Genomic DNA, 17240 nt, shown 5'->3' with positions numbered 1-17240 from the left:
GTGTGGTAAGTCTTTAGGTGATGGATATTGTGTCTGTTTTACCTCTTCCAAATGTCAGTGCTGGCAATAAAAAGAAAAAGTTTCCAATTTAAATAGCTAGAGAATAAAAACAATTTGCCAGTAATGTGAAAAAACCTACAGCACCTGGTGTTTCCATGTGGTCTCCCACCCAAGTACTAACCAGGCCCAACACTGCTTAGCTTCCAAGATCAGACGAGATTGGGCCTATCCAATGTGGTATGGCTGTAGGTGAGATACAGGCACTTTTTTGCCCTCTTCTACTTCTATCACCAGGTAAGCTAATACAAAAGTTTCCTAACTGTATTGGCTTACTGAAAAAAATCATGTGTTGGTAATGTAAAAAGACCTACAGGACATGATATTAGCAGGGGGTCTTAAATTAAACTACTAAAGAGGCTCAACACTGTTTAGCTGCCAAAAGCAGTTGGAATTGGGCCTAAACAGTGTGGCAAGTCTTTAGGTGATGGCTATTGTGTCTGTTTGACCTCTTCCAAATGTCTGTGCTGGCAATAAAAAGAAAAAGTTTCCAATTTAAATAGCTAGAGAATAAAAACAATTTGCCAGTAATGTGAAAAAAACCTACAGCACCTGGTGTTCCCATGTGGTCTCCCACCCAAGTACTAACCAGGCCCAACACTGCTTAGCTTCCAAGATCAGACGAGATTTTGCATATCCAATGTGGTATGGCTGTAGGTGAGATACAGGCACTTTTTTGCCCTCTTCTACTTCTATCACCAGGTAAGTTATAAAAAAGTTACCTAACTGTATTGGCTTACTGAAAAAAATCATGTGTTGGTAATGTAAAAAGACCTACAGGACATGATATTATCAGGGGGTCTTAAATTAAACTACTAAATAGCCTCAACACTGTTTACCTGCCAAAAGCAGTTGGAATTGGGCCAAAACAGTGTGGTAAGTCTTTAGGTGATGGATATTGTGTCTGTTTTACCTCTTCCAAATGTCAGTGCTGGCAATAAAAAGAAAAAGTTTCCAATTTAAATAGCTAGAGAATAAAAACAATTTGCCAGTAATGTGAAAAAACCTACAGCACCTGGTGTTTACATGTGGTCTCCCACCCAAGTACTAACCAGGCCCAACACTGCTTAGCTTCCAAGATCAGACGAGGTTGGGCCTATCCAATGTGGTATGGCTGTAGGTGAGATACAGGCACTTTTTTGCCCTCTTCTACTTCTATCACCAGGTAAGCTAATACAAAAGTTTCCTAACTGTATTGGCTTACTGAAAAAAATCATGTGTTGGTAATGTAAAAAGACCTACAGGACATGATATTAGCAGGGGGTCTTAAATTAAACTACTAAAGAGGCTCAACACTGTTTAGCTGCCAAAAGCAGTTGGAATTGGGCCTAAACAGTGTGGCAAGTCTTTAGGTGATGGCTATTGTGTCTGTTTCACCTCTTCCAAATGTCTGTGCTGGCAATAAAAAGAAAAAGTTTCCAATTTAAATAGCTAGAGAATAAAAACAATTTGCCAGTAATGTGAAAAAACCTACAGCACCTGGTGTTCCCATGTGGTCTCCCACCCAAGTACTAACCAGGCCCAACACTGCTTAGCTTCCAAGATCAGACGAGATTGGGCCTATCCAATGTGGTATGGCTGTAGGTGAGATACAGGCACTTTTTTGCCCTCTTCTACTTCTATCACCAGGTAAGCTAATAAAAAAGTTTCCTAACTGTATTGGCTTACTTAAAAAAAATCATGTGTTGGTAATGTAAAAAGACCTACAGGACATGATATTAGCAGGGGGTCTTAAATTAAACTACAGTACTAAAGAGCCTCAACACTGTTTAGCTGCCAAAAGCAGTTGGAATTGGGCCTAAACAGTGTGGTAAGTCTTTAGGTGATGGATATTGTGTCTGTTTTACCTCTTCCAAATGTCAGTGCTGGCAATAAAAAGAAAAAGTTTCCAATTTAAATAGCTAGAGAATAAAAACAATTTGCCAGTAATGTGAAAAAACCTACAGCACCTGGTGTTCCCATGTGGTCTCCCACCCAAGTACTATCCAGGCCCAACACTGCTTAGCTTCCAAGATCAGACAAGATTGGGCCTATCCAATGTGGTATGGCTGTAGGTGAGATACAGGCACTTATTTGCCCTCTTCTACTTCTATCACCAGGTAAGCTAATAAAAAAGTTTCCTAACTGTATTGGCTTACTGAAAAAAATCATGTGTTGGTAACGTAAAAAGACCTACAGGACATGATATTAGCAGGGGGTCTTAAATTAAACTACTAAAGAGGCTCAACACTGTTTTGCTGCCAAAAGCAGTTGGAATTGGGCCTAAACAGTGTGGTAAGTATTTAGGTGATGGCTATTGTGTCTGTTTGAACTCTTCCAAATGTCTGTGCTGGCAATAAAAAGAAAAAGTTTCCAATCTAAATAGCTAGAGAATAAAAACAATTTGCCAGTAATGTGAAAAAACCTACAGCACCTGGTGTTCCCATGTGGTCTCCCACCCAAGTACTAACCAGGCCCAACACTGATTAGCTTCCAAGATCAGACGAGATTGGGCCTATCCAATGTGGTATGGCTGTAGGTGAGATATAGGCACTTTTTTGCCCTCTTCTACTTCTATCACCAGGTAAGCTAATACAAAAGTTTCCTAACTGTATTGGCTTACTGAAAAAAATCATGTGTTGGTAATGTAAAAAGACCTACAGGACATGATATTAGCAGGGGGTCTTAAATTAAACTACTAAAGAGGCTCAACACTGTTTAGCTGCCAAAAGCAGTTGGAATTGGGCCTAAACAGTGTGGTAAGTCTTTAGGTGATGGCTATTGTGTCTGTTTGACCTCTTCCAAATGTCTGTGCTGGCAATAAAAAGAAAAAGTTTCCGGGGGGCGTGGCCTGGCTGTGAAGGACACTAGTCGCACTTACACGGGCTCCTGTCCCTTTGCCAACAAAGTGCCCCTTTTCCAGCATTCCAATAAAGGAAAAAAAGCCATACAGCACCTCCACACAGCCGACGGGTACCCCACAACCAGCGGCGAACGACAGCACGAAAGCGGGGAGAAGAGCAGTCCCTCCCGGCGAACTGCGGCCCCCCCTTACCTGAAGCCGCGGGCTAAATTTGTGCCTGGTGCCCGGAGGTCGAGCTCCGCACAGCGATCGCCGCAGAAAACGGGCTCTGGAGAGGTCCGACGGCAAGGAGGAGATCAGAGGCGGTGAGTAGCAGCCTCCCCTGCCCCACACACATCGAGCCTGTGCTCTGGTGAGCCGTTGGAGCCGGACAAAGACCCGGAATCCCCCTGCCTCCGGCTGCGGCGGCCATTTTGGATTCGGGCGCCCGCAGCGCACCGACTTAAACAGTCAGCGCGGCGCACGGAGCCCTCCCTGGAGTGAAGGGAGGGGATACGCGACCGCAAAGGGGGGGATTGAGTGACCTGAGTGGCCCCAGGATCAAGTGGAGGCTGCCGGACCTCCCTTACCTATATGCCCAGCAGCGGCGGCCATCTTGGAAAAATCCCCTGTAAAACACACTGACTGTAACCTAACTGCTGCCCCTGACACACACTCCTTGCCCCTGTGACAAGTATAACCCCTCTGGGGAATCTGCCTCTTAAACTCTGTGCCCTTTGTGGGGTGTGCTCCAAGCCACTTGCCTGCTCCGGGCTCTGGGAGCACCGCAACGCCCTGAGGGTGATCTGAATCAGGCCCCTCTCTATATATATATATAAAAAAAAAAAAAAAGCTGAATCCTGCAGCTCCTTGGGCTATAATACAAGCCTACTCTGAGGCACTGAAGACGAAGGCACAGACCCCCCTATCCCACTGCCCAACAACGGCATACAAAAGCTAATTGTCATTTGACTGGGACTCCCATTCATACACACTGAGAGGTGTAACCGCGAAACCACAGTCCCAGACAACAGTGAGTAACCCCAGAGGAGGAACTGGGAGCTCACCTGGCCCCCTCACGTGCAGCCCTCCCCCCCCCACCGCCCGCTTAGGAGGCGCGAGTGACCGCCATTTTAGACCAACAATCCCTGCCAAATGGCGGAAATTACACCATAAACAGAGGGATAAGATAAAAGGCCCAAACAAACAAACGAAAAGGCACAGGTGCAGGCTCTCACTGAGAGGCAGAATATCCCAGCCACCCCAAAATATCCACATCTCTGCCACACAGGACATAGAGGAAGGTCAGCCAGCAAAAATCACAACATACTCACCACCTAAACAAGACTGAAGCCGCCCTGAAGCTACAGATGGAGCTGGCCTTATTATTGCTGGCGGAGCGCCAGGACCGTGTCCCTGGCGATCCGCCAGCAATCTGGCGCTCTGGCTGAATGAGACGCTCGTGCGTCTCCCACGCACGAGCGTCTCAATAGCCGGGCGGCGAGGCGGCGCGGCGGGTGCAGTCCTGCCCGTCTCCAGCTTCAGGGAGACGGGCAGGGCTGCGGGGGGCTGCGGGGGGGCGGTGTGGACCGGCGGGGACCCGGGGAAGCCGGCGGGGACCCGGGGAAAGGCACCGTCGGAACGGGACGCGCGTGCACCTCGTGCACGCGCGTCCCCTTCCGACATACAGATGGCGAGGGGCGGGGGATGGCGGGTGGCGAGTCCTCCGCCATCCCCAGCAACGACAAGCCCGGCGCTATCTGTATAAAGTAAAACATCCACTCGCAGGCCACCGATCATCATGAGCATGATAAGTACCTGAAGATGTGATGCGCGCCCAGGCCACGTAGGGGGGACCATACGCAGAACCACTAACTGATGAAGCACTAGCTGGAAAGGGGCCACACATGCAAGTCCAGACCCTTCCCATATGACAAAACGACGCCGTATCAAACCAACGGGGAAGACTCCAGTGCGACCGACACAAGCTCAGGCCTTCTGTACCCTATTTGGCACGCCAGCACAGGATACCGACCCACCTCCGTCAGGGACCCACCAACCTGCTATTGAGGAATATCCCAGTAAGTCTCTGACGACATCTCCCACAACCTCTGATTTAGAATTAACAATGGAGAAACCTGATCTCAATGCAATCTTAGCTAAACTACAGGCGATTCCAACCCGCCAAGAAATGCAACAGGACTTACTCTCCACAGAACAAAGGATCCAAGAATCCATGCAGGCCCACATCACTACAATTAAAACAGACATTAAACATATGGCGAACAGAGTGGGACTCCTGGAAGAACAATGTGAGGATGTCGACTCCCAACTCTCAGATCTACACGATCTGATCTCACGCCAGTCTAAGACGATGATAGAAATGGGCCGCAGACTGGATGACATGGATAACAGAGGGAGAAGAAATAACCTGAGGGTACGTGGGGTCCCGGAGGAGGTTGTGACCTCAAACATTGAATCGGCACTGACCAAAATATTTAACGAACTCCTAGAATCCAATCCAGACTATCAAATAACCTTTGACAGAGCACATCGAGCACTACGGCCAAAAGGCGCCAACTCAGAGAAGCCGCGAGATATTATTTGCAGACTTCACTACTACCAAGAGAAGGAAGAAATTCTTAGGGCTGCAAGGCGCTCTCCAGATATCACCTTCAACGGCCACAGTATTCAGATATATCAGGACCTCTCCTGGTCGACCCTCCAACAGAGGCGTATACTACGCCCCATCACAGATGACCTAAAAAAACATAACATCAGATTCCGGTGGGGATATCCTATAAGCATTCAAGTTATCCACAAGGGATCGTCCGTCATCCTCCAGGAACCCGAGGGGCTAGAAGAATTCTGCAAGACTCTGGGATTGTCCGTCCCCCTTTTGCCCAACTGGCTTGACCCTGCTGAACTTTCGACCCTACCCAGAACAAGGAGAAACAATTGGCAGGTGGTACAGAAAGATAAGAAAATACCCTTGAGGAAAAAACAGGCAGTCGATCAGGCAACCGGAGGAGAAGAACCCCCGAGATCACCAACCAAGACATCGGCTGCCACCAACGATGACACGTGAATATGCTTCTCTCACCTGAATGACTCTTAAGCTATAATGCACAATTACATATTAAGGTTCAATAGTTAATGTTAATATATAGGATTTAGGGAAATTATGGGAGACAATTGCCTCCGGTTAGTAAGAGATAGGATGTAGGAGAGAATTACCTCTCCCAAAAATTCTATTAATAAAATAAAAGGGCGCCTCGAGGCCCACTTATTATAAGAAATAGTCAAGAAAAGCTCCTGACTGTTACTATTTACATAATTATATGCATTGAAGAGTTTATAAGGGGCTTCTTCAAGGCCTATAGTTGAAGGTCTGGACTTTAAATTGTTTTATTAGTTTGGTTCATGTTCCAGCTTAGATGCTCACATATATTGATAATTATCTGTTTTAAGTTAAAATTTCGGTGGTTCGCTTAGGTTCCCCCAGAACCCCCCCGCTCTGCTATACACTCGTAGAACACGGGACGCCAGAGGCCTCCCGTGTCTAGAAATGCAGAGTTCTACATTTAAATTAGGAAATGTTTACTGCATATATATTATAGCATGTTCACACAATTTCTCTACTCCCTTATGTGTCTCTCCTGCCCTTATCTCTGTTCCCACCCCCTTCCTCCCTTGTTCCAAGAGACCTAGTCCATCACCTCCGAAACTCCACAAACATAGAAACAATGGCTAGTCTGAAAATTGTATCACTAAATGCTAAGGGGCTAAACGTTCCCGAAAAAAGATCCAAACTCCTTTATTCAATGCATATAGAAAAAGCAGACGTGGTATTCTTCCAAGAGACCCACTTCAAAAAAGGCTCTGCCCCGAGACTGTACTCACGACATTACCCGACAGGCTACTTTAACGACTTCTCTGAGTCCAAATCTAAAGGGGTAGCAATTCTATTCTCTAAAAACATACATTTAACAGAGGTATCTGAAACCCACATAGGAGACGGCAGGGGAATTCTAGTTAAAGCCACCATAGCGAATCAAAAATTTACTTTTATTAACCTCTACCTACCAAACAAGGGCCAGATACGTTTCCTCAGAGAGGCAATGGAGCTAATAGAGAACACGATAGAAGGAGTACTAGTGACAGGGGGAGATTTCAACTGGGCAATAGAACCCTCCATAGACACAACAAACCCACACCCCAGTTCTTCCAACAGAGATGTAAGACGCTTTAGATCCGTGTTACACGACTTTCAATTAATTGACACATGGAGACTACTCCACCCAAGGGATAGAGACTACACATTCTATTCGTATGCCCACAACACATATACACGAATTGACTATCTCTGCATAAGCCATAGATCGCTAGACCTAGTAGTAGATGCTACAATCGGACAGATCGTGGGATCAGACCATGCACCTGTCACACTCGTGCTGACATTGCTGGGCCCCCCGACACGCCACTGGAATTGGCGCTTTAACGAACAATTTCTGAGAGATGACGAATGCAGAAATAAAATATCAAAAGCCATTGACGACTATATAGCCACTAATGTAACAGACGATGTGTCACCAGTGGCAGTTTGGGAGGCGCACAAATGTGTAATACGAGGTAAATGCATCCAAATAGGTTCCTACCTTAAAAAGAAAAAAACAGAATGTAGAGAGGCACTCCTCAGTAAAATAAAGGATCTTGAAACACGACACAAATCCTCCCTAACCTCAGATGTTTTCTTAGAGCTTCAGGAAGCACGGATAGCTCTAAACAGTATCTTAAATGAGAGTACACGTAGGGCCTTCCGTAGATGCAGACACAAATTTCATAGATGGGGGAATAAACCAGGCAAACAACTAGCAAGAGCACTAAGAGCACAAAGAGCCTTGACATATGTTAAGGAAATGAAAGACACCTCAGGGACAATGTGCACTAAAAATACGCAGATAGCCGACATATTTCATGAATATTATTCCACCCTCTATAACCTCTCCGCAAAAACACATCCCAGAGACGTACTAGCACATGAACAAGACATCAAAGAATACCTGAAGGAAATCCAGTTCCCCACCCTTCCATCAGAACTAACATCAGCGCTTAACGACCCGTTCACAGATATAGAACTTGCAACGGCCCTTAAAACCACTCCATCAGGCAAGAGCCCTGGCCCAGATGGTTTTACAACCACATATTATAAAACATTTCAAGACAAACTACTACCCCTTCTTCTGCGAGCATGTAACGCAGTGTCACAAGAAACACCCCTCTCTGAACACTCGCTCAGCGCACACATCACTGTTATACCAAAAGAAAACAAAGACCCAGCCCTCCCCTCCAGTTATCGCCCAATCTCCCTACTCAATGTAGACGTAAAACTGTTCGCAAAACTATTAGCGAATCGACTAGCCTCACTAGTCCCATTGGTTGTACACCAAGATCAGGTGGGATTTGTACGGGGGAGAGAGGCGAGAGACAACTCTATTCGAGTCTTTGACCTCATTGCCTATGCCCAATCCACGAACACTCCCACGATGCTCCTCTCCACCGATGCCGAAAAAGCTTTCGACAGGGTGGACTGGAAATTCATGGAGATGGCTCTGCGGCACATAGGGCTGGAAGGCAGGTTTCTACAAAAAATCCTCGCTCTTTATAGGTCCCCCAGGGCTCAAATTAGAATAAATGGACTCTTGTCCAAACCGGTCACCATATCCAATGGGACGAGACAAGGATGTCCACTGTCCCCACTGATATATGTTATCTGTATGGAGGCGTTGGCCAGGGCGATCAGAAGCAACCCAAATATTCGCGGTCTAATGGCTGGGAAAATTAATCACAGACTGGCTCTGTTTGCAGATGATCTCCTGGCGATTATAACAAATCCAGTAATCACTCTCCCGAATCTCATGACGGAGTTCTCCCGATACGGGAAGCTGTCCAATTTTAAAATAAATTATACGAAATCCACCGCACTAAACATCTCGCTACCAAACGATACCAAGGAGGCTCTAAGTACTCGATTCCCCTTTACCTGGAACCCAACCCATATTAAATATCTGGGCATCTCCATCCCGACCTCTCTAAAAGCAACAACATCCCTAAATTACACCCCCTTATTAAGGTCCATACGCAGAGAAATGACACAATGGGCAACTCAAAAATTCTCATGGTTGGGAAGGATGAATATTATAAAGATGAATGTCCTACCGAGGTTCCTCTATCTATTCCAGACAATACCTCTAAAACTGCCAGCCCAATATATAGGAGATGCCCAAAGGGCAATTAGCCGATTCGTGTGGGGTGGGAAAAGACCCAGATTCAAACACAACTATCTATACCATAGGAAAAATAAAGGAGGTCAACAGCTCCCGATGCTACTGGCATACTACCAGGCAGCAGTCTTACATAGAATTGTAGACTGGTCAAGATCAGATACGTGCTTTAAACAATGGGTCGACCTAGAAACACACTCCTCAGCTCTGTGCCTTAAAGTAGCCCCGTGGCTCCAAAACATACCCCACACCAGACACCCCACAGTTGAACCCACACTGACACTTTGGAAAACCATCCGATACAGACTGGGCCTTTCCTCCCCTGAATCTCTTCTTCTCCCCTTTATCAACAACCCGGAATTCCCACCGGGGGTATCGGGAAGACAAGCATCTACCTGGCAGCAAAAAGGCCTGACCAGGGTGATTCACTTAATGTCGGGGGGAAGTGTCAGGTCTTTCTCGGATCTCATGTTAGAAAAAGAACTACACCACACAGATTCCTGGTTTTATTTTCAACTGCGTCACTTTATACACTCAAAAAGAACAGCAACCGCCCTCAAAAAAGATCCTACTCTGTTCGAAGTGCTGTGCTCCCACACCTCGGACCCCACCCATGTTATCTCCACGATTTACAAAGTCGTGTTACACAACCATTTCCCTGACCTCCCTCCTTTCTGTAAGGCGTGGGATCAGGACCTTGCGCCAAAAGGTATAACTATAAATTGGGAGAAGCACTGTGCCAACATGACGCAGTGCTCCACAAGTCTAGAGGTGGTGGAGACACAGTACAAATTACTGACCAGATGGTATAGATGCCCTCCTCTACTCCATAAATGCTACCCTTCAGTCTCACCCCTATGCTGGCGGTGTAACTCCCAAAGGGGCACCTTAATTCACATATGGTGGGACTGTCCTAAAATATCTACTTTCTGGGACACAATAATCCAGCTGTCCTCAGCTATCATAGGATTCCAAGTCCCTGACAAACCTGACTTCTGGTTACTCTCCCACACTAAAATACCTATAGCAAAATATAAACGGTCACTATTAAAACATTTAAATAATGCAGCAAGAGCAGTGGTTCCGGTTCACTGGAGATCCACGGACCCCCCCACAATATGGGAATGGTTCCAAAGAATAGATTTTTACTGTGCAATGGAAGATATTTACCACTCGGCCCTAGATAAACAATCAGACTATAACACCACATGGTTACCCTGGCTAGAGTTTAAATTAACAGCGTCTTATAAAGAACAGGCCCCACTTGCCTCACAACAGCCCCCGACATAGCATTAGAAACATCAGGGAAGAGAGACTAATATAACTAGACTCAACAGACCCAATACCATTGTTTCAATCGACGGGAGCAACAAAGGACAGGCCCCTTACTCTTACCTTTCCCCCCCCCCCCCCCCTTTTTTTTTTTTTTTTTTTTTTTTTTTTTTCCTTCTTTTAGTCTTTCCCCCTCCCCCAACCTATCCCTTGTATTGTCTCCCCCCCCCCCCACCCCCCCTTCACCCAGTTACATATTGTGGTTTGAATAAACGACAAAAAGTTTAAACGACAAAAAGTTTAAGGAAAGGAAAGAAAAAAGATAAAGAACGAATGATATTATAGAATAGGTACTGTTTATTGTACAAATGAATCATATATTATAGAGACCTAGTACTCATAACAATTTAATGTTCAAGCATTGACACAGTTAACATATCCTTTGTACTGTTACCACAAATGTCTGTAACACTATTTACCTGAAAAAAAAAAAAAAAAAAAAAAATAAAGAATTTATAAAAAAAAAAAAGAAAAAGTTTCCAATTTAAATAGCTAGAGAATAAAAACAATTTGCCAGTAATGTGAAAAAACCTACAGCACCTGGTGTTCCCATGTGGTCTCCCACCCAAGTACTAACCAGGCCCAACACTGCTTAGCTTCCAAGATCAGACAAGGTTGGGCCTATCCAATGTGGTATGGCTGTAGGTGAGATACAGGCACTTTTTTGCCCTCTTCTACTTCTATCACCAGGTAAGCTAATACAAAAGTTTCCTAACTGTATTGGCTTACTGAAAAAAATCATGTGTTGGTAATGTAAAAAGACCTACAGGACATGATATTAGCAGGGGGTCTTAAATTAAACTACTAAAGAGGCTCAACACTGTTTAGCTGCCAAAAGCAGTTGGAATTGGGCCTAAACAGTGTGGCAAGTCTTTAGGTGATGGCTATTGTGTCTGTTTGACCTCTTCCAAATGTCTGTGCTGGCAATAAAAAGAAAAAGTTTCCAATTTAAATAGCTAGAGAATAAAAACAATTTGCCAGTAATGTGAAAAAACTTACAGCACCTGGTGTTCCCATGTGGTCTCCCACCCAAGTACTAACCAGGCCCAACACTGCTTAGCTTCCAAGATCAGACGAGATTGGGCCTATCCAATGTGGTATGGCTGTAGGTGAGATACAGGCACTTTTTTGCCCTCTTCTACTTCTATCACCAGGTAAGCTAATAAAAAAGTTTCCTAACTGTATTGGCTTACTTAAAAAAAATCATGTGTTGGTAATGTAAAAAGACCTACAGGACATGATATTAGCAGGGGGTCTTAAATTAAACTACTAAAGAGGCTCAACACTGTTTAGCTGCCAAAAGCAGTTGGAATTGGGCCTAAACAGTGTGGTAAGTCTTTAGGTGATGGATATTGTGTCTGTTTGAACTCTTCCAAATGTCTGTGCTGGCAATAAAAAGAAAAAGTTTCCAATCTAAATAGCTAGAGAATAAAAACAATTTGCCAGTAATGTGAAAAAACCTACAGCACCTGGTGTTCCCATGTGGTCTCCCACCCAAGTACTATCCAGGCCCAACACTGCTTAGTTTCCAAGATCATGCCTATCCAATGTGGTATGGCTGTAGGTGAGATACAGGTACTTTTTTGCCCTCTTCTACTTCTATCATTAGGTAAGCTAATACAAAAGTTTCCTAACTGTATTGGCTTACTGAAAAAAATCATGTGTTGGTAATGTAAAAAGAACTACAGGACATGATATTAGCAGGGGGTCTTAAATTAAACTACTAAAGAGGCTCAACACTGTTTAGCTGCCAAAAGCAGTTGGAATTGGGCCTAAACAGTGTGGTAAGTCTTTAGGTGATGGCTATTGTGTCTGTTTGAACTCTTCCAAATGTCTGTGCTGTCACTAAAAAGAAAAAGTTTCCAATCTAAATAGCTAGAGAATAAAAACAATTTGCCAGTAATGTGAAAAAACCTACAGCACTTGGTGTTCCCATGTGGTCTCCCACCCAAGTACTAACCAGGTCCAACACTGCTTAGCTTCCAAGATCAGACGAGGTTGGGCCTATCCAATGTGGTATGGCTGTAGGTGAGATACAGGCACTTTTTTGCCCTCTTCTACTTCTATCACCAGGTAAGCTAATACAAAAGTTTCCTAACTGTATTGGCTTACTGAAAAAAATCATGTGTTGGTAATGTAAAAAGACCTACAGGACATGATATTAGCAGGGGGTCTTAAATTAAACTACTAAAGAGGCTCAACACTGTTTAGCTGCCAAAAGCAGTTGGAATTGGGCCTAAACAGTGTGGTAAGTCTTTAGGTGATGGCTATTGTGTCTGTTTGACATCTTCCAAATGTCTGTGCTGGCAATAAAAAGAAAAAGTTTCCAATTTAAATAGCTAGAGAATAAAAACAATTTGCCAGTAATGTGAAAAAACCTACAGCACCTGGTGTTCCCATGTGGTCTCCCACCCAAGTACTAACCAGGCCCAACACTGCTTAGCTTCCAAGATCAGACGAGAATGGGCCTATCCAATGTGGTATGGCTGTAGGTGAGATACAGGCACTTTTTTGCCCTCTTCTACTTCTATCACCAGGTAAGCTAATAAAAAAGTTTCCTAACTGTATTGGCTTACTTAAAAAAAATCATGTGTTGGTAATGTAAAAAGACCTACAGGACATGATATTAGCAGGGGGTCTTAAATTAAACTACTATAGAGGCTCAACACTGTTTAGCTGCCAAAAGCAGTTGGAATTGAGCCTAAACAGTGTGGTAAGTCTTTAGGTGATGGCTATTGTTTCTGTTTGACCTCTTCCAAATGTCTGTACTGGCAATAAAAAGAAAAAGTTTCCAATTTAAATAGCTAGAGAATAAAAACAATTTGCCTGTAATGTGAAAAAACCTACAGCACCTGGTGTTCCCATGTGGTCTCCCACCCATGTACTAACCAGGCCCAACACTGCTTAGCTTCCAAGATCAGACGAGAATGGGCCTATCCAATGTGGTATGGCTGTAGTTGAGATACAGGCACTTTTTTGCCCTCTTCTACTTCTATCACCAGGTAAGCTAATAAAAAAGTTTCCTAACTGTATTGGCTTACTGAAAAAAATCATGTGTTGGTAATGTAAAAAGACCTACAGGACATGATATTAGCAGGGGGTCTTAAATTAAACTACTAAAGAGGCTCAACACTGTTTAGCTGCCAAAAGCAGTTGGAATTGGGCCTAAACAGTGTGGTAAGTCTTTAGGTGATGGCTATTGTGTCTGTTTGACCTCTTCCAAATGTCTGTACTGGCAATAAAAAGAAAAAGTTTCCAATTTAAATAGCTAGAGAATAAAAACAATTTGCCTGTAATGTGAAAAAACCTACAGCACCTGGTGTTCCCATGTGGTCTCACACACAAGTACTAACCAGGCACAACACTGCTTAGCTTCCAAGATCAGACGAGATTGGGCCTATCCAATGTGGTATGGCTGTAGGTGAGATACAGGCACTTTTTTGCCCTCTTCTACTTCTATCACCAGGTAATCTAATAAAAAAGTTTCCTAACTGTATTGGCTTACTGAAAAAAATCATGTGTTGGTAATGTAAAAAGACCTACAGGACATGATATTAGCAGGGGGTCTTAAATTAAACTACTAAAGAGGCTCAACACTGTTTAGCTGCCAAAAGCAGTTGAAATTGGGCCTAAACAGTGTGGTAAGTCTTTAAGTGATGGCTATTGTGTCTGTTTGACCTCTTCCAAATGTCTGTACTGGCAATAAAAAGAAAAAGTTTCCAATTTAAATAGCTAGATAATAAAAACAATTTGCCTGTAATGTGAAAAAACCTACTGCACCTGGTGTTCCCATGTGGTCTCCCACCCAAGTACTAACCAGGCCCAACACTGCTTAGCTTCCAAGATCAGACGAGATTGGGACTATCCAATGTGGTATGGCTGTAGGTGAGATACAGGCACTTTTTTGCCCTCTTCTACTTCTATCACCAGGTAAGCTAATAAAAAAGTTTCCTAACTGTATTGGCTTACTGAAAAAAATCATGTGTTGGTAATGTAAAAAGACCTACAGGACATGATATTAGCAGGGGGTCTTAAATTAAACTACTAAATAGCCTCAACACTGTTTACCTGCCAAAAGCAGTTGGAATTGGGCCAAAACAGTGTGGTAAGTCTTTAGGTGATGGATATTGTGTCTGTTTTACCTCTTCCAAATGTCAGTGCTGGCAATAAAAAGAAAAAGTTTCCAATTTAAATAGCTAGAGAATAAAAACAATTTGCCAGTAATGTGAAAAAACCTACAGCACCTGGTGTTTCCATGTGGTCTCCCACCCAAGTACTAACCAGGCCCAACACTGCTTAGCTTCCAAGATCAGACGAGGTTGGGCCTATCCAATGTGGTATGGCTGTAGGTGAGATACAGGCACTTTTTTGCCCTCTTCTACTTCTATCACCAGGTAAGCTAATACAAAAGTTTCCTAACTGTATTGGCTTACTGAAAAAAATCATGTGTTGGTAATGTAAAAAGACCTACAGGACATGATATTAGCAGGGGGTCTTAAATTAAACTACTAAATAGCCTCAACACTGTTTTCCTGCCAAAAGCAGTTGGAATTGGGCCTAAACAGTGTGGTAAGTCTTTAGGTGATGGGTATTGTGTCTGTTTGACCTCTTCCAAATGTCTGTACTGGCAATAAAAAGAAAAAGTTTCCAATTTAAATAGCTAGAGAATAAAAACAATTTGCCTGTAATGTGAAAAAACCTACTGCACCTGGTGTTCCCATGTGGTCTCCCACCCAAGAACTAACCAGGCCCAACACTGCTTAGCTTCCAAGATCAGACGAGATTGGGACTATCCAATGTGGTATGGCTGTAGGTGAGATACAGGCACTTTTTTGCCCTCTTCTACTTCTATCACCAGGTAAGCTAATAAAAAAGTTTCCTAACTGTATTGGCTTACTGAAAAAAATCATGTGTTGGTAATGTAAAAAGACCTACAGGACATGATATTATCAGGGGGTCTTAAATTAAACTACTAAATAGCCTCAACACTGTTTACCTGCCAAAAGCAGTTGGAATTGGGCCAAAACAGTGTGGTAAGTCTTTAGGTGATGGATATTGTGTCTGTTTTACCTCTTCCAAATGTCAGTGCTGGCAATAAAAAGAAAAAGTTTCCAATTTAAATAGCTAGAGAATAAAAACAATTTGCCAGTAATGTGAAAAAACCTACAGCACCTGGTGTTTCCATGTGGTCTCCCACCCAAGTACTAACCAGGCCCAACACTGCTTAGCTTCCAAGATCAGACGAGATTGGGCCTATCCAATGTGGTATGGCTGTAGGTGAGATACAGGCACTTTTTTGCCCTCTTCTACTTCTATCACCAGGTAAGCTAATAAAAAAGTTTCCTAACTGTATTGGCTTACTTAAAAAAAATCATGTGTTGGTAATGTAAAAAGACCTACAGGACATGATATTAGCAGGGGGTCTTAAATTAAACTACTAAAGAGCCTCAACACTGTTTAGCTGCCAAAAGCAGTTGGAATTGGGCCTAAACAGTGTGGTAAGTATTTAGGTGATGGATATTGTGTCTGTTTTACCTCTTCCAAATGTCAGTGCTGGCAATAAAAAGAAAAAGTTTCCAATTTAAATAGCTAGAGAATAAAAACAATTTGCCAGTAATGTGAAAAAACCTACAGCACCTGGTGTTCCCATGTGGTCTCCCACCCAAGTATTATCCAGGCCCAACACTGCTTAGCTTCCAAGATCAGACAAGATTGGGCCTATCCAATGTGGTATGGCTGTAGGTGAGATACAGGCACTTATTTGCCCTCTTCTACTTCTATCACCAGGTAAGCTAATAAAAAAGTTTCCTAACTGTATTGGCTTACTGAAAAAAATCATATGTTGGTAACGTAAAAAGACCTACAGGACATGATATTAGCAGGGGGTCTTAAATTAAACTACTAAAGAGGCTCAACACTGTTTAGCTGCCAAAAGCAGTTGGAATTCGGCCTAAACAGTGTGGTAAGTCTTTAGGTGATGGCTATTGTTTCTGTTTGACCTCTTCCAAATGTCTGTACTGGCAATAAAAAGAAAAAGTTTCCAATTTAAATAGCTAGAGAATAAAAACAATTTGCCTGTAATGTGAAAAAACCTACAGCACCTGGTGTTCCCATGTGGTCTCCCACCCATGTACTAACCAGGCCCAACACTGCTTAGCTTCCAAGATCAGACGAGAATGGGCCTATCCAATGTGGTATGGCTGTAGGTGAGATACAGTCACTTTTTTGCCCTCTTCTACTTCTATCACCAGGTAAGCTAATAAAAAAGTTTCCTAACTGTATTGGCTTACTGAAAAAAATCATGTGTTGGTAATGTAAAAAGACCTACAGGACATGATATTAGCAGGGGGTTTTAAATTAAACTACTAAAGAGGCTCAACACTGTTTAGCTGCCAAAAGCAGTTGGAATTGGGCCTAAACAGTGTGGTAAGTCTTTAGGTGATGGCTATTGTGTCTGTTTGACCTCTTCCAAATGTCTGTACTGGCAATAAAAAGAAAAAGTTTCCAATTTAAATAGCTAGAGAATAAAAACAATTTGCCTGTAATGTGAAAAAACCTACTGCACCTGGTGTTCCCATGTGGTCTCCCACCCAAGTACTAACCAGGCCCAACACTGCTTAGCTTCCAAGATCAGACGAGATTGGGACTATCCAATGTGGTATGGCTGTAGGTGAGATACAGGCACTTTTTTGCCCTCTTCTACTTCTATCACCAGGTAAGCTAATAAAAAAGTTTCCTAACTGTAT

General features: G+C 43.5%; 12 non-coding genes and 8 pseudogenes across 12 annotated transcripts; all 20 read right to left on the bottom strand.

Moving 5' to 3' along the window:
- Window positions 1-132: 132 nt before the first annotated feature.
- On the bottom strand, window positions 133-251 carry LOC146015816 (5S ribosomal RNA). The gene has a single exon (XR_014448725.1). It is a non-coding gene; the product is annotated as a 5S ribosomal RNA (ribosomal RNA).
- A 346-nt stretch (window positions 252-597) lies between these two features.
- On the bottom strand, window positions 598-716 carry LOC146016665 (5S ribosomal RNA). The gene has a single exon (XR_014449548.1). It is a non-coding gene; the product is annotated as a 5S ribosomal RNA (ribosomal RNA).
- Window positions 717-1060: 344 nt separating this feature from the next.
- Window positions 1061-1179, bottom strand: LOC146010787 (5S ribosomal RNA; annotated as a pseudogene).
- Window positions 1180-1524: 345 nt separating this feature from the next.
- Window positions 1525-1643, bottom strand: LOC146012480 (5S ribosomal RNA). The gene has a single exon (XR_014445642.1). It is a non-coding gene; the product is annotated as a 5S ribosomal RNA (ribosomal RNA).
- A 351-nt stretch (window positions 1644-1994) lies between these two features.
- Window positions 1995-2113, bottom strand: LOC146016156 (5S ribosomal RNA). Its single transcript, XR_014449054.1, has one exon. It is a non-coding gene; the product is annotated as a 5S ribosomal RNA (ribosomal RNA).
- A 345-nt stretch (window positions 2114-2458) lies between these two features.
- LOC146015283 (5S ribosomal RNA) lies at window positions 2459-2577 on the bottom strand. Its single transcript, XR_014448209.1, has one exon. It is a non-coding gene; the product is annotated as a 5S ribosomal RNA (ribosomal RNA).
- An 8445-nt stretch (window positions 2578-11022) lies between these two features.
- On the bottom strand, window positions 11023-11141 carry LOC146017586 (5S ribosomal RNA). Its single transcript, XR_014450453.1, has one exon. It is a non-coding gene; the product is annotated as a 5S ribosomal RNA (ribosomal RNA).
- Window positions 11142-11486: 345 nt separating this feature from the next.
- Window positions 11487-11605, bottom strand: LOC146015549 (5S ribosomal RNA). The gene has a single exon (XR_014448467.1). It is a non-coding gene; the product is annotated as a 5S ribosomal RNA (ribosomal RNA).
- Window positions 11606-11951: 346 nt separating this feature from the next.
- On the bottom strand, window positions 11952-12060 carry LOC146011622 (5S ribosomal RNA; annotated as a pseudogene).
- A 345-nt stretch (window positions 12061-12405) lies between these two features.
- On the bottom strand, window positions 12406-12524 carry LOC146010919 (5S ribosomal RNA; annotated as a pseudogene).
- A 345-nt stretch (window positions 12525-12869) lies between these two features.
- Window positions 12870-12988, bottom strand: LOC146016347 (5S ribosomal RNA). Its single transcript, XR_014449243.1, has one exon. It is a non-coding gene; the product is annotated as a 5S ribosomal RNA (ribosomal RNA).
- A 346-nt stretch (window positions 12989-13334) lies between these two features.
- LOC146011075 (5S ribosomal RNA) lies at window positions 13335-13453 on the bottom strand (annotated as a pseudogene).
- Window positions 13454-13798: 345 nt separating this feature from the next.
- Window positions 13799-13917, bottom strand: LOC146011309 (5S ribosomal RNA; annotated as a pseudogene).
- A 345-nt stretch (window positions 13918-14262) lies between these two features.
- Window positions 14263-14381, bottom strand: LOC146016026 (5S ribosomal RNA). Its single transcript, XR_014448929.1, has one exon. It is a non-coding gene; the product is annotated as a 5S ribosomal RNA (ribosomal RNA).
- A 345-nt stretch (window positions 14382-14726) lies between these two features.
- Window positions 14727-14845, bottom strand: LOC146017547 (5S ribosomal RNA). Its single transcript, XR_014450416.1, has one exon. It is a non-coding gene; the product is annotated as a 5S ribosomal RNA (ribosomal RNA).
- A 345-nt stretch (window positions 14846-15190) lies between these two features.
- LOC146010478 (5S ribosomal RNA) lies at window positions 15191-15309 on the bottom strand (annotated as a pseudogene).
- Window positions 15310-15654: 345 nt separating this feature from the next.
- Window positions 15655-15773, bottom strand: LOC146015815 (5S ribosomal RNA). The gene has a single exon (XR_014448724.1). It is a non-coding gene; the product is annotated as a 5S ribosomal RNA (ribosomal RNA).
- A 346-nt stretch (window positions 15774-16119) lies between these two features.
- On the bottom strand, window positions 16120-16238 carry LOC146010332 (5S ribosomal RNA; annotated as a pseudogene).
- A 345-nt stretch (window positions 16239-16583) lies between these two features.
- On the bottom strand, window positions 16584-16702 carry LOC146010492 (5S ribosomal RNA; annotated as a pseudogene).
- Window positions 16703-17047: 345 nt separating this feature from the next.
- LOC146016025 (5S ribosomal RNA) lies at window positions 17048-17166 on the bottom strand. The gene has a single exon (XR_014448928.1). It is a non-coding gene; the product is annotated as a 5S ribosomal RNA (ribosomal RNA).
- Window positions 17167-17240: the final 74 nt, after the last annotated feature.

This window comes from Crinia signifera, chromosome 6, assembly GCF_055691185.1.
Source record: "Crinia signifera chromosome 6, ASM5569118v1, whole genome shotgun sequence".
In the NCBI taxonomy this organism is placed as follows: Eukaryota; Metazoa; Chordata; class Amphibia; order Anura; family Myobatrachidae; genus Crinia; species Crinia signifera.
The sequence above is the reverse complement of the archived record's forward strand: the minus strand, read 5'-3'. Positions and strand labels throughout refer to the sequence as shown.